This window comes from Rattus rattus, chromosome 4 (genome assembly GCF_011064425.1).
Source record: "Rattus rattus isolate New Zealand chromosome 4, Rrattus_CSIRO_v1, whole genome shotgun sequence".
NCBI classification, from domain to species: Eukaryota; Metazoa; Chordata; class Mammalia; order Rodentia; family Muridae; genus Rattus; species Rattus rattus.
This window is the reverse complement of record NC_046157.1, coordinates 134,749,079-134,764,443: the sequence shown is the minus strand read 5'-3', so window position 1 is coordinate 134,764,443 and position 15,365 is coordinate 134,749,079. Positions and strand designations below refer to the sequence as shown.

Here is a 15,365-nt window from a genome sequence, read left to right as displayed (position 1 = left end):
TAAAAAGCAGTAGCAACTTTGACTAAACACTGTAAGCCTTAACCACCCTGCTTTCCCCATGGGAGCACCCTCACTGAGAGGAAATTTTAAATTTATTTATACAATGCAACAAACTAATCTCTCTTTCTGATCAACAAAAGCTTCCGGCCCCGTTCACAAAACTGATTTAAAACTCACTGTTAGGTCAGTTTGCTTCCTCTTTGGAGCCGCTGGGATTTGAGGAAGAGGCAACAGGGAGTTGGGAATTCTTGACCTCAAGAGCCCCCCATTTGGTGTCTAACCCCTGAGGTTGAAAGAGAACTGTGAGTGTTTAGTTTAGCGATGCATCCTGGAAGTAAAGGGCAGGCTCCCTGATAACCTTCAAAGTGAACATCAACCTTCCAAGAGGGCGTCCTTGTTTCCATAGTAACAGAAAAGGGATAGGGGAGGGAGGGCTGGGGAGATGGCTCTGTTGCTTGCCTTGCAAACAAGAGGACTTGGGTTTGATCTCAGAAGCCATGTGTTCGTTAGCCCAAGTGGAGATAGAGAGATCCCTACTTTGGAAGCTCCAGACCAGTAACAGTTCACCCGCCCACCCAAATAAATAAATAAACAAAGTGCACAACTACTGAAAAAAGACACCTCTGGCCGCTGGCCCTCCACAAGCTCAAGCACATGCACATCTGTCTATTTATACACACGGGGGTGGAGGAGGGACAGGGAGAGCCTTACATTCTTTTATCATGGCAGAAAAACTGACGGTGGCTTCCTGGTGTATAAAAAGGATTCATAAGCCACTTTAACCGAAAAATATAACCCTAAGATCCTGACGTTCAATCTTGTTCATCCAGTAGATTCACAGGCATAAACAAGCTCTTGAGTAAAAACACAGCTAATAAATCTGTTCTGTTTGGTCAGCCCAGGGTTTTTACCTTTTCTAAAACTGTTATTTAAATGCCCTTGCACTGAATCCATGCTCTGCAGTATGCTACACTCTCCACTGTATCTCTCAGATTTACACCGTGTAGTCGCAGTCCCTGCCCAGAGACATTTGTGCCTACAGTTTCTTCTGGAATTTCCCTCCTTTGATGGAACCTTGAATGAATTGTACTAGGGCATCTAGCATACCATCACACATAGCTATCATTCTCCCTTCTAGTATCTGCAAAACTCCACCAAGTGCTACTGTTTAAAGTAACCCTCCACAGTTTCTTCTGTTTGTTTGCTGCCCAATGAGAAGAGACTGCTTCTGTCACAGTCATTATTATCTCAATCCTCAGTTTACGCACAAGACTCCTTAGGCTCAAAGGCAGATGAGTTTGCAGTGATTGTTTTCTGCCTCCCTGCTGAAAGCCCAGTCTTGGACCTGTACCGCCAGCCTTCAGCTTTGGAGAGTGGTGAGCTGGAAACTCCATCCTGTGCTGTAGAGATTTCCTGTGCTGCAACCTCACAGCTTCTCTCCAGTACCACCTGCCCAGCCCAGCTCATCAGGAGACTGAATTGGCCTTTGTTGCCCTGTTTTCCACCAGGACACGGTAAGTAAAGCACAAAGCATTCCAGCTCTTAGCCACAATAGAGGACAGAGGACACAGTCAGCCTTTGACATAAACAGGACTCATCCTGTAAGTAGCTGGAGGGGAATGTTGGCAACATGCAATTAGGCAGCTGGTCATCTCTATTTCAATCCACCCTCGTCGCTAACTGCCAAGTTTTAAAGCATTAAATGCTTTAGCATGCCAGGCATAGTTCAAAATCAGATTTTTTTAAAAGCTGTTTTCCATGTTGCCTCCCTTCTTCCTGAGGCAGTTTCATGTACAGACTAGGGATCAAGCAAGTTGACACTTCAAATAAAAGGGTGCTGAAGCTTTATGTGGAAGCCAGTTGGTAAGCCAGTATAAACTTTTCTTGAACTCTTGCTCAAGATGAAAACTTCTTGAGTGTTCATTATTCTTGTGGATATTCTTGGAATGCTCAGAGTCCACCTCACAGTCAAGTTTAGCTCTTTCACTAGGACAAATAATTGGAAGAGGGGCTGTGCCATAAAAGATATGCCTGGTTATCTAAACAGGCCCACAGTATGCATGGAAAGAGTGAAAACATGGTGGGGCTGATGAGGTCCAATTCTTATCTTTTCTGTGCCTTTAAATTCCCAATCTCTATTCTGGGAAATAAACAGTCATCCCTGGAATGTTAATACACACTTATCCCAGCTCCCCAGCTCCCTTCTTTCCTGCCTGTCACCTCCCTGTCTTTCTCCTTGGCTTACAATGTTTACTTCAACTCAGCTGAACTCGGTGATGTAGTCTCCATCAAAACAAGATCATGCCAATAAAGAAATAAAGTTATTTCTTTAACTCTCTGATATTCAAATCTAAAAACCTCCATAGGCTTGGAATTCTTGAACAAGCAGTTCATAGGAACAAGTTTTCATAGGAAGAGATCATAAGCATAGAATACAATTTATTATGGTGGAAACATCAATCTCCTATCTGATACCCTTCTCCAACTCAGCAATGAGTTGTTCATTTGAGACATCAGGAAAAGTGACTCTCTTGAAGTAATAGCTTATGACAACTAGTCTACCTTGGGCATTCATTTACTGAAGAGATTTCCAAGTTTGCTATTATTAATTACCCTTCTCAAGGGTTATGTGACCCTAATTCTGGGGAGATGCAAACACACTCATCACAAATAGGAAGAATCAACAACGGACCAAAGTACAGATATCACCAATTCAACTTGAACCAATAGGTTTTATTAGACTTACTTACAGATGTACAGGTAAGGAATTACTTATAGGAGTAGAAATAACTCAAAGACAGTTGCATGACCAAAAGCCCACCCCAGCATGGGTAACAGCTCACAAAAGCTGGAAATTGTAAGTTTCTACACAACTTCCAGACAGCTCAGTAAGCATCTGATTTTTCCAGGTAGTTTGGCTAGTCTCTGCTTCTTGGTTGGTCTCTCTTGCCTATTATAGTCAGCTACCTGAAAATATCTCTCAGCAGTCATTATTGCTTATATATGTTTAGAGAAGGAGGAGCCTAGTTAATCTGATCAGTTTCAGGGACTTCCCGGGGCTTTTGAGTTGTTCTCTTCCCAAACTTCAAAGATCTCTACAGATGAATGTTTTATCTCCTTTAGGACAGACATCCTATGTCTTAAGTCTATTTTCTCCATGGTGGGAGATTTTTTTCTAGAAGGAATTGCTACATATCATCAATACATAGGAAATTAATTATTTCTGACTTGAGAGATGACTCAGCAGACAAAGACACCTGTGCCACAAGATTGATGATCTAAGCTCAATCCCTTGGACCCACATAGTAGAAGGAAAGAACCTCTTTCCAAAAGTTGTCCTCTGACTATCATACTTTGGGTACTCTGTGGCTCACATTCTACTTATAAGACACACACACACACACACACACACACACACACACACCAACCACACACATGCACATGCATGTGCAGAAAGAGATTTTATGTATAAATTAAACATTTTTTAAAAAATCTAGTTTCAAAGAAAAACAGCAATATCCCTTCTTACTCTTCTATCTACAGACCCAGATGCTGCATATGAAATTAATCTAGTCGAATTAATGTTTTTGTTGATTTTATCAGAAATCAAAACACATGATTAGGACAATTACATATTTGTATTTCTCGCAGATCCTAAATTGTCACTGTTGTGACTTATCTTTCTTCTATAGTTCAAAACCTTGGCTTTTCTCTTACTGGATCCACTAAGCACTAGAATACCTGATGGTGTGCATCTGGGACCAGGTGCAAAACAGACCACCATGAATAATCTTGTTATACAGCCTGGGACAAGAGGCAAGTTGCTCAGAAGACTTCCTCGAATGTCTCTTCTGCTCCACTAAACCTAGGTTCCCGTGTTCTATACTTACAGTATCGCCCACTTTCTGCAACCAATTCCTTCCTTCTTTCCTTCCTTCTTTTCCTTCCCTCCTTCCTTCCTCCCCTCCTCCCTCCCTCCCCTCCTTCCTTCCTCCCCTCCTTCCTTCCTTCTCCCTTCCCTCACTCCCCCCCCTTCCCCCCCTCCTTCCTCCCTTCCTTCCTCCTCCCTCCTTCCTTCCTTCCTTCCTTCCTTCCTCCCTTCCTTCCTCCCTTCCTCCCTTCCTTCCTTCCTTCCTCCCTCCCTTCCTTCCTTCCTCCCTCCCTCCCTCCCTTCCTTCCTTCCCCCCTCCCTTCCTCCCTCCCTCCCTTCCTCCCCTCCTTCCTTCCTTCTTTCCTTCCTTCCTTCCTCCCTCCTTCCCTCCTTCCTTCCTGCCTTCCTTCCTCCTTCCTTCCTTTCTCCTTCCTTCCCTCTTTCCTTCCTTCCTTCCTTCCCTCCTTCCTTCCTGTTAAACACCTACTTGACTCACCATGCCCCTTCCCACTTATGCCTAATGGATATGTGTTTAACCAGACTCCTGAATCCAGCCACACAGAGCGACCTGTGTTTGAGCCAGTGGTCTCTCCGTCCTTTGATGGCGTTATGTTAGCACATCAGCTGGGTATCACCACTCCCAGCCGTATCTGTATAATAGTTCACATAGGCTATCAACTGCAGCAAGAGCTTCTATTCTGTGTTGGATTGTGCCTTCCTTAAAGATGTACTCAAAGCCTAATCCTGTTTCTGAGAATGAGACGAATTATATAGGATCTTGGCCTATATAATTGGGTTAAGATAAGGTCAAGCTAGGTTAAGGTGAACCCTAAATCCAATGTGACAAGTTTGCACCCAGGAAAGAGGTGCAAAAGATACATCCCCAGGAAAATGCCATATGATGATAGAAATGCAGGACAGATGTTTAGCTGCAAGCCAAAGAATCTCCAGGATTGCCACCAGCTGAGACATGTCCAAGAGAACCCTTTCCTCAGTCTCCTCCAAGGACCCAACCTCACCAACACCTTACTTTTTCCTAGACTCAAGAATTATAAGATGGCCTCCTTGTGCTTACCACAGGCTGGACTGTATAGAAAGAGGATAAACCTACCCTGTGTATATCTCAGCCTAGGCCACTCACTATGCCTGGTCTGTGTGAATGGGTAAACATGGAAAAAAAAAGAATTATAAGATAATAATTTTTTGTTAAACTATCAGTTTCTGCTGCTTTGTTATGGCAGTCTGGGAAATTAATACAATTTCTCTCACGCTTTTGGAGAATTATTCGGTTCATTTAACAAACATTTATTCAGCACCTACTATCTGCCAAGGATTTTTTTTTTCTGTGTGTTATGAAAAGTACCATAAATAAAAAATGGTCTCTCTTCCAGCCTGGCTGAGAGATGAGGTCATGTAAGTCTAGGGAGGAAGCGCTACATGGCGTGTTGAGGAAGCAGGGAGGGAACACTTAACCCAGGGTTCAGGGAAGGCACACTGAAAGAGATAAAGGCACAGAAGAATCTTGAAGGATACAAGCAGTACCGGAAATCTGAGGCAGGAGGGAATAAACAATCCTTCTCCCCCACACCCAGTTCTAACTGCAGCCTCTTCCTGCAGCCACATGGCTTCCACAGAGATTGAAAGTGTGCACCCTGAAGTCTCTTGCCAGCTTGGCTTTATGAAACAGGTCCATTCTCTTAGGACTCGGTTAGGAGAAAGAACGGGAATTCTAATTTTAGGGGCAAGGGTTGTTTTGGCTTTTGTTTTGTCTTTTCTATCTAGATGTCTTGTCTGTCATGTGACCTGGTACCATTTGTCTTCGAAGATATTGTTTTTGAGACACAAGAACGCTTTGAATCCAGACTTAAGACAGTAAGGTCTGTCTGGGTGTGATGTGTGCCTGCAATCCCAGCTAAGGCAGAAAGAAGGATCACAAATTCAAGGCATGTCTGGGCAGCTTACCTAGAGCACGTCTCAAAAGAAAAATCATTTGAAGCTGTGTGGACATAGCTTAGTGACAGGTGGCTTGCTTCACACACTCTGAGTTCAATCACCTATTCTGGAGGGGAAGGGGAGTAAGGTACAAGTTCTTCCAAGACAGGTTATTGGGTCCTCCGAATGGCAAAGGAATACGGATAAAACAGAAAGATGGTCAAAATAAAAGCACACTGGAAATGTGGAAATGACTAACTAAAGGACGATTTTACAGAGATTTAATATTGTGATAGACTCACCACTAGATCGTTTTCCAGGAAGTTTTTTTATTGTGCTTGTTTCTTTGCAGTCATGAGCAATGTGCCATCCAGCCTTTTACACACAACATTACAGCATAAACATTTTCCTAAGCCTTGAGGAACACATTATAAACATGATCTCAGTGGCTCTGTATGCCCATGGTTTACTTGACCAGGCTTAGAGTTGTCCATTAAGTCGGATCATAACTTGTGAATACCCTTCAGATAAACATAATGAGTTTTGAACTGGTAGTTTTTACTAATTTCATCATAGACAGTGGTCTTATAATACGAGGACATTTTGTTATCAAGAAGTTGACTTCAAAACAAACCAAAAGAAATGACAAAGACTTGGACTTTAGAATAAACAACAGTATGAGCTGCTTTCCCATCCCACCATCATTCCCCAAAGATTTTCTTCCCTATCCTGAAGCTCTTTCTTGCTGGTACAACTCATCTCAACTTCCTGGTAAAGCTAGGTACAAAGCACTAAGTATTCTTAGGACCTCGGTCCTCCTTATCACACTAAGTACTAGCCAAGTCTTCTATTGTTCTGGCTCAAGACAAGCACTTTAATGCTAGCCCAGACTCCTGCTTGCTCTCCAAGGCACACCCATGTGAATTCACTCAAGTTTGTCCTGCAGCTAGTCCAGTTGACCCAGATCGAATCTATATTTTTCCTAAGCCATCATTTCCAACTCATCCACCATATGCTTTCTTAGAACTTCTCACCAAAACATTCTGTTATTGGTGTCACAAGCGTGCATGTGCATGCATGTACACACACTTACCAAATTGTATTAGTTCTTCTGTTTTCTTCTTTCTGTTGTTGTAACTGTCTTAGCAAAAAAAAAAAAATCCTTATACTGAGTTATGTGTAAATAATAGACATCTACGATCACAGACAGGAGAGATCAAGATCAAGGTGCCAGAAATGACAGCTGGTGACACCTGGCCTTGGCCTCCTTGTCTTCTTGCTGTGTTCTCACCTGGTGAAAAGACGACATCAACAACAAAGAAACAAAACAGATCGATGGGAGGCAGGGTCCCTCTCAGAATCCACTTCTAGAGAAGCCCTAATCTCTTCCCAAATGCCTGACTACTTAATACCTTCATCATATGGTTCAAGCTCCTTATAATTTTGGAGGCACACAAACGTTCAAACCATAGCAGTAACCCATCTACTGCTGTTTATCTCCTGGTGCTCCTGGTGGTCCTTGCCCAAACCACCCCTGAGCCAAAATTGCTCACCAGGGATTTTGAGAGACACCTACGCAGAACAGACACCCACTGAGCTACTTCTTAAGTCACTAAGACTAAATGTCCTTGTGCCTCTGAGGCTAAACACATTGCCCTGTAGACTCCTGACACTCACATTGCTACTAAGGACACTTACCTCACCTTACTCCAACATACTTCAGTATTGCCACACCACCGCAATCTGCCCTGCTTACAGTAGCACTGACGCTCCCACTCTGACTGCATAAGTGACTAAGTGTTATAGCCTTCACTCTGAAAGACGCTTGCACACCATGTAGCTAGAGGTCCACAGAATCTGACAGTGGACTTTAAAAAACAATAATTTGTTTACTAGCAAAATCTGACTGTACTTGTTTCCTATGACTTCTGTGTCAAATCCACACAAACTTGGTGGCTAAAACAACAGCAGTGTAGTCTCTGACAGTTATGTAAGCCAGATGTTCAGAATCAGTCTTTCCCAGTCAAAGTCAAGGTGTCTACAGGGCTGTAAGGCTACAGTCACTCCTAAAGCTGTAGGGACCAATCCGTTCCTTGCCTCTTCCAAATTTTAGTAGCTACTGGTATTCCTCAATTCAATCTACCTGCTTCTGAAGCCATGTTGTCTTATTTTCTCTCTGTGTTAAACCTGCTTCTGCTTCTGCCTTCCTTTTATAAGGATGTGTGTGATGGTGTTTAGGACTTGCTAGGGTAACTCAGGGAAATCTCACCCAGCAGAATTCTTAACTGAATCACACATATTCAAACACTCTCCTTTTACAAGGTAACAAGTACAGGGATTGGGACTTGACATAGACACGTGGCTATTATTCATCCTACTTCATTGACCTCGGTGAAAACAAGGCTATTGTGATTTTTAGCCCTCCTGAAATGAATAGTCCTGTCTCACCAAAGAAATGTTCATGTGTGGGGTTATAGAGTACTACTGCACTGGACCTTAACAGGAACACTGAGTGATGCTTAGTATCTGGGTTGTCCATCCTCTCTAAAATCATACAAGCCCAGCCTCACCCTGGGCTTTCAAATGAAATAATAAAGGTTTGCAGCTCTGAATTCCCCTGCCTCAGAGCAGCAGGCCTTGCTGTCTGCATAGCATTTCATGGCTTCTTCAGCTCCATGCCAGTCCCGTATGGTAAGCAGTGTAGCGACCATCATTCTTGCTTTAGAGCTAGGAAATCAGAGGGCTGTGTGTCTTGCTGAGTTTCCACATTAGTCGGTTGCAGAGACTAATCTTCATTGAGTTCCTCAGAGCTGCCTCCCCGGGGAGAGGCAATCTGAAATCAATTACTCTTTAAAGCATATAATTTGAATATTTTTACTGGAGAAGGTTAGAAATAGCTCTGCGAAACCTGTCAAATGACAAAACAGATAGGCCCTGAGCCAAGATCAAACAAAGGGGGACACAAAAGGTACAAGAAAAATGTTAAATATCGTGAGACTCCGAAAGCAGCTGTGGAGGCCATACGCTGGATGAGTTGACTTCCTGCGGTCTGTTGATCGTTTTTTGGTTTTGTGTCTGTTTTTTTCCCCTAATGAATTCATTGCCTCATTTAAAAGGTTTGGGGAAGAAAAAAGATACATCCACATAGAAATTTGCATTCTGTTGCAGGCACTGTTGACAGGCCACTTATAAACTACGGATAATGGTGCTTCCATTATCATGGGAATTAAGCAAGAGCATAAGAAACACCAAGCACAGAGGCTTAGTGAACATGAGTTGCCCCACCCCCTCTTCTTCCTATGGTCCTTCAAGAAAAGCACCTCGCGAAGCTGAATCTCCTGAGACTCAGAGTCCCCATCTCCTAAGGTGCTGAGCCTGGTGGGAGCCGGCAGCCCAGATTCTCACCCTGACCAAGTCCAGGACAGAACAATGGAGCACACTGTCCCTTTTGGAATTCACGCGTACCTCCGCTAGCCTAAGTGAGAGTCAATGTGCAACCCCTCATTGCCACGCTCTCCCCCTGTATGCTTTCATCCTTACGTCCCTGAGGGATTCTACTTTCTTCAACAGTGACACGAACGAAATTCGAATGGCACACCCAGAGGCTTGCATCTTAAAGAAGGAGGGGGTTTATAAACTCATATTTAGGAGGTGTCTTTTCCAAGCCCTATTTTATCCCATCGCGAATAAAGTCACATCAACCTGGCATCAAATTGTCCCGATCTCTACTCTAGCCTGCATTTCTCTTCCTTACTCTGACCGTTCTTGACCTTGCCATCCCCTCCCATGACCACCCTGGGTATCCTCTCGTCCAAGGCATTGACTTCGTTCCAGATCCTCCTGCATGGCAGCCTCTCTTCAGCCTCTTCCGAGCTAGTTCTCCTGCCCCCCTGGCTCCTCTCCGAGATCTCTCAAGGGAGGCCGTTCCCATGCCTAACTCTGAAAGAAGACCCGCACTCCCGGAGCTCACCACCACTGATTGCAATCTATCTGAGGAAATAACCAGGAACTAATTAAGTGGGAGAAATGTAACTGCTACATATAAAGTCCTACTAGTCTTAGCATCAGATCTCCATAACATTCTCAGCTCCGCCTTGCTCCCTCGAGCCGCAGCAAGAACTTTCTACCCCAAGTCCCTCCATAGCAGCTATGACTGTTCCCCTCGGAGATCCTGAACAGGATCTGTGTCCAGGGCTTCCCCTCACAACCAGTGTCTACTTTGATCTGCTTTTCCTTGACTTCTCCATTTGCAATAACACCAATCCCTAACTGACCACTCTTCTACCCAAGCCCACAGACCCTAGTGACACTCTCTCTCTCTCTCTCTCTCTCTCTCTCTCTCTCTCTCTCTCTCTCTTTACCTGCACCCCTCCCTCCTTTGTGTATCTGTTATTCTAGCTGCTTTACACGAGATACAACAACTTCTGCCCCACACCTTGTGTCCTCTGCCTTCTATATGGGCAGCTATCTTTGGCAGGAAGGAAGGAGACTTAACTATGTAGATAGTTTCGCTTTTTTGTAGTTATCTTACAGTTTCTTCCCGTCTAGTATGTGGGTCCCAGGAGCTGAATTCAGTTGTCAAGCTTGACAGCAAGTGCTTTTACCACTGAGCCATCTTGCCAGCTCAGCAGCTTTTTGGCACTCACTGTTTCTGCTCAGACTTCACTTGTGTTTGCATCACTGGAGAATTATTTTAACCACCCACATCAGCGGCTTCCCCATTCTCCCAAGCAGCTAGGAGCTCCAATCATTCAGCAGTCACGAACCCTTCCTCTCACTCTTGGCAAGTGGCTCTTACCGCAGAGAGAACTCTGCCTCCATACTCTAAGTACTAACTTTCTCTTTTTCAATTTGTCACTCTCTGCAGCTTCCAAAACTGATTTCTCCCACATCTAGCTCAAGGCCCACCCTTCTCCTCTGCATTCTTGATCCCAACACTCTGCCTGTGCCAACAATTACCCTTCCCACCCTTCCTTATCTGATATTTCCCTCTCGCCATTTATAAATGTTCTCCACTGCCTTCCGCTTTTAAGTGTTTGACTCTAAATCTCACTGTACTTCCTGCCTTTTCTCTTGCTTCTACTTTTTGACCTCTTGAAGGCTCATTATGTTCAGCACTAAAGGGGCACGCTTGTTATCTCAACAGTTAGGAGACTTAGGTGGGAGGACCATAGGTTTGAGGCCAGCCTAAGCTATGTAGGGAGACCCTGACTCAAAAGAATAAGAAGTCAGTATCCTCCTCAGTCCACTGCCACCTTCTTGCCTTTTGTTCCTGCTCCCTTCTAATGGGGAGAGGAACCTGCAGCCTAATATCATCTCCCTTAGGTGTCACTTCCCAGTGTCATTGCTCAATAGGCCCTAAGCCTCCTAAAACCAGTAGAGTCCTTTGTCTAAATTCTGTAGCTGTAGTGCCCCAGCAGGTACTCAGAGCTAGGCCTGAAAGGTGGCAAGGACAGCTGTTCACAATGCAGCCAGACTTTTGCTGTGTAAGGTGGACTGAGCACACACTTGACAGCAGGAGGACCCTCCAAGGTACGGACAAAGATTGAGACCCAATTAATAATAATAATGATAATAATAATAATAGTTTTAATCATAACAAAATACATATAATATAAAAATTTCCACTTTCACCATTTGTAAGTGTATAATCATGTGGTGTCTACTAAAAAAAAAAAAAATCTCTAAACTGGGCATAGTGGTACACACCTTTAATCCCTGCACTTGGGAGGCAGAGGCAGGTGGCTCTCTACAAGTTCAAGGCCAGCCTGGTCTACAAAGTGAGAGGGCTACATATGAAGAAACCCTGTCTCAAGAAGAAGAAGAAGAAGAAGAAGAAGAAGAAGAAGAAGAAGAAGAAGAGGAGGAGGAGGAGGAGGGAGGAGGGAGGAGGAGGAGGAGGAGGAGGAGGAGGAGGAGGAGGAGGAGGAGGAGGAGGGGGAAGAAGTGGGGAGGAGAGCTCCCTATTCCTGATCCCTCCCAACCTGGTAACCACATTCTCTCTCCAAGAATTTACCCACTCAAGGTACCTCACTAAGTGGAATCCTTTTGTGATTGGCTTACTTCACTTAGCCTAAATTCCTTCAGGCTTACTTATGCTAAAGTACATGCTAGAATGTCCTTCCTTTTAAAAGCAGAATGACATTCCATTCTGAGTAATGCTACAGTTACCCACTTCTCTGCTAGGCTATCTCCACCTTTTGGCTATTGTGAATAATGGTCCTAGGAATGCAAATGTCTGTTTGTCCCTCACTGCTTTATACCTTTTAAATATTTAGACATACGGCGTGTGGGCTCCATTTCTGATGCTGCTGCAGGCTCCACAAGTGCTAGAGTAGCCTTCAGGAGACATTAGCATCCCCATTTACCAAAGGCAGAAACCTGCTTTCACCTTAGGGCCAGTCCCTCAGCTCCAGGGAAACTCCTGTAATCCTCCTTGAGAGTCAGCAGGGTAGAATCCCAGAGTGACTCATGAAACCTGCCCTAGGCTTAACCTGGTGCTTTCCTTGACCTAATAGCCACTCTTCATTTCCTGTGGTAGAAAACTGGAGTCAGGAGTTAAAATTCTGTCCCTTTCTAGTGGAGAACAAACTAGAATGTGATTCAGGTCCATGACACTGGGTCTGAGCACTGGCTTTCATAACGCTGGGAGAGCCTTGGTCCTGAGAGAGCGTGGGGAAAAGACTTCTCAGGCTTCTGATGGAGCTGCTGGGTTTATGCTCAGAAAAGGGTTATGACAAGATGGAATGAATAATTAGTTCAAAACTATGTCATGTGAGAAAAATGCAGTTGCAGATTTTCTAACAAAGCCCATAGTGTTCTGAATTAGAAGAGATTGTTTTAGCCTAATTTTAGGTCAACGCCTTACCCATTAGACGACCAGGACTGTTTTAGCTTGGTTTTAATGAAAAAGATGCAAGCAATCAGTTTAAACACACACACACGCACAACTTTAATAGCTCGACTGAGCTTGAGGAATTTAAATGAGGATACACCAGCTAGGCTTTAGAAATGAGCTATTGAGTTAGGAATAAGTAAGCCAGCACTTAATGTCAGTCTTTTAGTAATCACAGTACATGACTGACAGGCAGGAAGAGAGAAGAATACGACAGATGACAGTCTGGAATTTGTGTCTGTGGCCGACCAACTGCAAGGCAAATTCTTGATTATTCCGAAGCACCAGCTTCCTCTCAGTACAGTGGCAGTAACATCTACCTTTCCCTGTTGCTGTGATGGGGTAGAAAGCATAGTATAGAAAACAGGCACTCGAGTCATTAGTTATATGGAATCTGCAACATTCATTTATGCCGTGATATTTTACTACGCATCTGCTAGGCGGCCGGTGTAACCTGGCTAGGCAGTCTGCTCTAGTTAGGCTTACATTGCTGCAATGAAACATCATGGCCAAGACAACTTAAGGAGGAATGGTTTATTGACTTTACACTTAAACATCATTGTTCATCATCAAAGGAAGTCAGGATGGGAAATCAAACAGGACAGAAACCTGGAGGCAGGAGCTGATACAGAGGTCATGGAGGGGTGCTGCTTACTGGCTTGCTCCTCATAGTAGCAAGCTTACTCCACTTTCTTACAGAACCCAGGACCATGAGCCCAGGGATGGTACCACCCACAATGGGGCTGAGCCATCCCCTGTCAATTACTAATTAAGAACTGCCCTGCAGCTGGATTCTATGGGAATATTTTCTCAATTGAGGATCCCTTCTTTCGGATAACTCTAGCTTGTGTCAAGTTGACATAAAGTTAGAGCCAGCACGGAGCCACATGTCCTGCAGCCCAGGGCCACATATCCCCATCGACGTGTAAAACAAACAACTCACCCACTTCTCTGGCTTATGGCTTCTCTGGCACCATCTGTTGCCCTCCAGAAATCCGTTGTTGCTAAATACGTTCACAATGTTCTTTGCATGTTGGAGGGGTAGCCAATTATCAGGGCATTGCTAGCAGCCATTAGTATTTTGTTTAGTGTCTGAAGCACTTCCAGTCAGGGACCAGACACACCTCTACAGCGGAAATTCGATGATGGATAGCGTAGGCTCAACCTTTAGCTGTGCCCTGTGTCATATGAGTCACACCAGTCTCCCTTCTACAATGTGGATTGGAATCCTGCTTTATTCCATAGAGTTGATAGGAGGCCTACGCTAGCATGTGTGAGTGTAGCTGTAATAGGGTCTGCTCAGTGCTGTGTGGACATTAGTTATCATTAGTAAGCTATCCATTAATCACTAACATTGAGGAGTCTCCTGCCACCTTTACAAACGTGGGCCTTGTTCCTCAGAAGCTCTTCCTGCACTGGGTGGTGCTGCTGAGGGCTGTAGAGCCTCAAACTATAGAAAAACTCCAGTACCCATCCAGGCAACACTGAACATAGAGCCTGCTGGCTTCGTTCTAGCCACCGATTAAACACGTAAGTTGGCCCACCATTCTCTGTCTGGGTTAAATAAAACAGCCATGCATTCAGAATGAATATACTCTTTCCACATCCTCCAAGCCAGCAATCTTCCTTCTGGAAAGCTACCCTAGGCAAAGTATTCCTTTAAGAGGAATTCAAAGATATATGTACAATATTTTTGTGACAGAGATTAAAAGCGAAGCTTTAACACAAGCACAAAGATAAAAAATCGTCGCTGCGTTCCAAAGGAGGTGCGAATCCAAGTGCAGTGTTTTAAAAAGACTCAGCTGAAAATGGGTTTTATAAATCTCGAAAACACCTAAATTACATTTAAGATAGAAAATGGCTGAGAGCGAGAAGTGGGGAAAGAAGACTTGGGAGAGGGTATCTTCGCGAGATACTGTGCGACACGTGGAGAATGTTTCTCCCTGCCCCTCAGGCCTCGGGAAGAGGACTCGAAAGAACATTTCATACACTTGAGAGGACAGCTGAAGCCGCTGGCTGATAGACCCTGGGTCCTAACTCCAGTTTGAGAAAGTGTTTGTGACTGGCAGCATCAGAGAAGGAAGTACAACAGTGGATCAAGCGTGCGTCACATAAACCCTATGCAGAAACCCGGGAGACCCACTTACCTTGTTGCCCTGGATTCTACACATTGTACCACGTGGGTGGAATGATAACGCCAAGAGAGAACATCTATATGGAGTGGACTCCTGCTGACAGAGGCCCCGTAAGCGCAGCCAGCGAAGGGCATCAGCAAATTGTAGCCTACCTTCCCAATGCTCCGGATAAAAACCTCCCTTTTGCACTCTTGACCTCCCATGCAGCCCTGCCCTGCTAGCTGTTCAGGTAAGGAAGGAGTCAGCAAGAAGCTGGCTACAACGTGCTGCTGCAGGCCTGTGTGGGCGAAGAAGGGGCTCGCCTTTAAAATCAAAACAAAAGCACACGTGCCCGAGAACGTGTGCTCACACACATAAAAATGGCTTCTTATTCTGAATTGGACATTGTCACTCTGAATGTTGCTCTTGGAACTTCAAGTCACTTGATAATCACAAAAGCCTTGGCAAGGTAAGCCAGTGGGCACCTGCTGCCAAGCCTGACTTCCTCAGATCAACACGCAGAAGCCATGCATGGTGGGAAGAGAGACTGCAT

At 44.5% G+C, this 15,365-nt stretch overlaps 1 pseudogene; it reads left to right on the top strand.

Annotated features, from left to right (window-relative positions):
- Positions 1-4,929: 4,929 nt before the first annotated feature.
- LOC116899830 lies at positions 4,930-5,044 on the top strand (annotated as a pseudogene).
- The last annotated feature ends 10,321 nt before the right edge of the window (positions 5,045-15,365 follow it).